Below are 4,893 nucleotides of genomic sequence, written 5' to 3' on the forward strand. Positions count from 1 at the left end.
AGGGCCCAGCCAGCAGCTGTTCCACTCTTCCGCCTTCCCGGGCGCGGCCGCTCCCCTTTAAGGGCTCGGCCTGGCCGGGGTGGGGCCGCTCCGCCCCCGGGAGAGCCCCGGGCGGGCCGGGAGCGCTTTCCCCGGCCGGCAGCCCGGGATTTGGCCCCGGGGGCAGCTCCAGCGGGGGAACCCCGGCAGGGCCGAACGGCAGAACAGGCAGCGGGGGCGGGGGGAGAAACCTGGGGGCGAGGGAGGAGCCCCGGGGCGAGCGGGACGCTCCGAGGGGAGAGGGGAAGTCCGTGCTGAGGGGGGAATGAGGGGAGGGGGCGGTGGGCGGCGGAGGGGGAGCGGGAGCGGCGCGTCCCGGCGGGGCGAGGGTCCCTCGGGGAGCTGGAGGATGGGGCCGGCTCCGCCTTGCGAAAGCCCCGAGCGCGGCGTCCTCCCGGCGCCGCTGCGGGAATTCCCGGCGCGGGACGGGACTTTCCCCGCCGGCGGCGGCCCCGGGCCGGGCCCCTCGCCCCGCGCCGCCTCCCGGGACCGGCCGGGATGGAGCACCCGCATCCCAGCTGCCGCCGGCCCCCGGGGCAGCAGCAGGGGAAAAAGCGCCCAGGTAAATGTGCTCTGTGTGTGTTGCACCGGCACCCGTGGCAGGGGGTGCCTCCGGACCCAGAACAGCACACCTCTCCTCAAAAGCTGCGTACCTGTGCAGATTTTGAGGAGCAGATTTCTTAGGAAAGGCCTCAAAAAAGACCAGAATCTTCCGTCATCAAAATTCGTGTTGCCAGATGGATGAGCTGATGAGAGCAAACCCAGCTTTTTTGCTGTTAGAGAAGTCACGCTGATGTATTTCTCATAGGAGGAGGAGAGTATGGTAAAATGGACTGAGAATATATTTTGGATTGGTTCAGTTATGTGCCTGTTACTATTCTGGTGGAACAGCGTGGGAAGAAAAAGCCTTAAACCAGTACCAAAACAAAGCCCAGATTACATTTTGTTATTGCTTGTAATAATATTAATTGCATGTGCATGTATGCATGTGCCTAATGATGTGTACAACACGGAGCTCTGTGTGCACACACAGCGTTATTGCACAAGGTTCAGCACAACCGCAGGAGATACTTCTGGACCAAGAAGCACAACTGTCCAGTAGAGAGCAAGTGAAAATCGACACGTACAACTGGTAGAGGGGGCAAAAAGAGAAGACTATAGCTGATGCGATAGAGAGTAGCCTCCTGTGTTAGCAGGTGTCAAGGTAAAAAGATACAGCAATGAAGAATTCGTGTGGAAGAATTTACAGGAGTGGGAACGTGATGGAAGGAGAAGTTGGTGAATTTCAGAGTTGAGGCAGTCAGTTGCACTGGTGATGGATCAAAAGCCTCATGGTTCTGGTGCATATGAAATACAAGACAATATTTCAGCCTTTCATGAAGAGCACGGGTGCAGATTCAAACAAGATAAGTTGCAACCAAGTACAGGGAAAACTTTTTCTTTTAAGGGTAATCAAACACTGGAAGTGCTTTGAGCAGGAGTTAGGGTAACACACCTCCTGGGATCCCTCCCAGTCTGAATTATTCTGTGATTCAACTAAGATTTTTTGAGGTGGAAAGTCATTATTTTGTCATCTTAATTATGCTAGAAAGAGTTATCCAAAATATTAGGAGTAGTAGATTCAAAATGGTCCATTAGTTTAGCTATTTCTGAAAATATAACTAAATTTTATGTGCATAGAAGGTCCTGTGTGACAGAAAAGGGTAAAACACTTGTCTGTGGCACAGGTCTCTGGCATATCTGCCATTTCATCTAATAAATAATTTAAATAACCCATGATTAAGGACAGTGAAAAATCTGTGTGGGAGGTGAGGCAATACAAGTTTTGACTTTTTACTTGTACAGAGTTATATCCTACTACCTTAAGACACTGATTTTGCTGTGAAGGAGGTAAAGTTCCTGCTTTAAAATACCTGCACTTCATAGTTTTCAGGTACAGTAGTAGGAAAAGGGAAAAAACCTTAGTGTTACGTTTTCATTATTGTGCTACCGTCAGAGCTAAGTGAAAAATCTGGAGCAAGGCTGCTTTTGCTGACTGCCAAAATACTTTGTAGAAAGACATGATGAAACCCTGTAAATGGAGAAACGTTTGGTTTCCTGCCAATCCAAATAGCAAACTACAAGTAAACTCGGCAATCCCGTGCTTGCAGATGGGGCAGTGATATCCTTACACCGAGCACCACGGACTTTAGTGAGCTACCAGACAGAATCCTCTATTATACAGCTATCTTTGTAGCATTGTATCAGTGTATTCAAATCAAGCTTCCCATCCAATTCCTGAAAACTTGGCATGAATAGTGCTGTGGATAAAAGCAGCAGTCCCCTGAGGAAAGCACCGCTGAGTTCAGGGAAATTCGACCTGCGTAAGTCTTGAGTGAGAAACTGATCCCATATGTTCTCGGGAATGCCCATAGATGACTGTTTCCTTTTGTCAGTTCTGAAATGCAGAGGAATTCCTGGGAATTCAGTAAAAGAAGCTGGTGCCAAAGAATGAGTCACTGAGTCACGTCTTAAGACGTGTTTCATAGTGTACCTGGTTTTTCCTGGATTGCTTCTCGTGTGCTGTTCACCCAGATTGCTGATAAAGCAGCAGATTTGTGGGTGCTTTTCCTTTTTTTGGTTTTAAGTACAGTAATTGTGGTCAGCAAATAACTGCATGAACAACAGGTAATCTCTGCATGACTTATTATATAAGGAAAAAAACCTTTGTTTTCCATACCCTACTGGTCTCAATGTGAAACACAAGGTGAAGTTCACTTTACTCTTTCTTAGTAAAGGATGTAACAGGATATTAAACACAGGTGGGAAAAATTTAACCTAATATTTTGTTAAAGAAATCTTAACAAAGTTGTTTTGAATAAGTAATTCTATGCACGTCACAACGTATTATAATGTGTGTGGCACGTCATACAGTATATGAACAAGTGATTAGATATTGCCTAGAAACAAAAAAGAGCTGAAGCAGATCTTAGGAAACCAGGAAGGAAGAAAGGTGAACAGTATAGTTAGATTAGGTAAGCGTGCATAGATGTAGATATATTTAAAATCTTGTTTTCAAGCATGAGCTATTTGTAGAGAATATTTCCTCTGAATGTAGCACTTCTAACTCTGTAACATTAGGGCAAATCACGTCAGTCTTTAAAAGTGTAATTCTCTGTGGAACAAGGCTGTGCAACATATTGGGGAGGTCTGTCATTTTCTAAAGTGACATCTGCTCAATTTGTAAGAAACTATGTTTTTTTACTTGTGAACTCCAGATGTTCCACCAATCAAGCTGTGGTTTACCCTGTGGTCTTGTCACCACTAGTTGTCCTGGAGACTAAGTCATGACATAATGACACTTATGAAGTGTTACACATCTTTGAGCTCTTTTACCTAAACAGAACTGATTATAAAGTAGCAAGTGATGCTCTGGCTTCTTTAGGCTGAAAAGAGCAGTAACAGTTCACATTTCCATTGCTGTTGATTGTGCAGCGCAAAAGGGAAAAAAATAACATGTAATGAAACAATCTGATACACTCACTGCTGCATGATATGCCTACCTGGGAGCTCTACGTGCATCCAAAAATCTGATTTTCCTGCGGAGCAAGGAGTGTTGATGCTCCTTTGACTCATAGATCAACAATAATTATGAGCTGCAGGCATGTGTACACTTCTTACATGGGAAGGGCTAAACATCCTTTACCTCCATTACTCTGTTGGGTGTTCTGGTGATGTAATGTTCTACATGTTCTATGGCTGGAATGACAGACTCAGAGAGGGGTTAGCTGGAGGGCTTCCAGGATTCCCAAAATGAATGTACTCATTCCCCAAACGAATGAACTCATTGCTGTGGCTTACGTATGCAACCATCTCTTATCTATGGAGGCTCTGACTTGGATGACAACATTCCTTTTAGTCTTGTTTTCTGTTTATACACATGAAAATATTTAGTTAGGGGACATAGAATGTTTTTTATTTATTTCTAATGTAAGTTTTTCCACACTTTTGGGGGTTTGTTTGTTTGTTTGTTTGGGTTTTTTTGTGGCTCGGTTTGAACTTTGGAGGATGTCAAAACCAATTCTGATGCATAGGGCAGATTCCCAGGACCCATGTTCTTAATCACAGTAAGGCTGAAATAACTGGAATGAAGAGCCATGAAGAGCCATGACATTGGTCAGATCCAAAGCAGTCCTTGTGCTTTTCCCTGAGAAGTGTTGCTTTCACATTTGTGTGGCCTAAGGTGATTCAGTCTCATCCTTATGAGGTGCTGGTAGATAAGCTGGATATGCACTTGGACAGATCTCTCACGGGTCTCTTGACCTGTTCATGTCTGTATATCCAGGCAACAGGTTTGTGTTATGCCTTGTTTCTCCTTGCTGCAGTTCACCTTCCTGTGCAGGCTCTCAGGTATTTATATATCCCCTCCACGTGTTCAGCCATTTCGGGCCCTGCTTTAATTTCTCATGGATATTCTTACTTTCTGCAGTTTCTCCTCTGTTTACCTGTGGTGCAATAGTGCCAGTTCACCGGCTCTGAACATGCAAACTGGGATTTATTTCAGTTGCTATTGCTGTCTCCTGATCCGAGAAGTTCAAGCAGTGTGCTCAGTCCTTGAGGAAACTCTGCCTTGACGTCACTGATTTTTGAGCTGTGATTCTCTTTACAGGAACGTACAAAGCCCTCTGTTTGTTTAGCGTAAGTTACCAACTGCTGGAGACCATTTCCATACTCACAGGCTTAGACCACTATAGTCACTACTCCTACTTGGAAGAAAGTTCTATGACCTTGTACTGTATAAAACTTTGAGGTTTGCCCATTATTTATTTGTTTATTTTCTCTATTTATTCCTGGTGAGCAAGTGCAGGATATGCT

Source organism: Myiozetetes cayanensis, unplaced genomic scaffold, assembly GCF_022539395.1.
Source record: "Myiozetetes cayanensis isolate MyiCay16 unplaced genomic scaffold, myiCay2020 scf7, whole genome shotgun sequence".
NCBI lineage: Eukaryota > Metazoa > Chordata > Aves > Passeriformes > Tyrannidae > Myiozetetes > Myiozetetes cayanensis.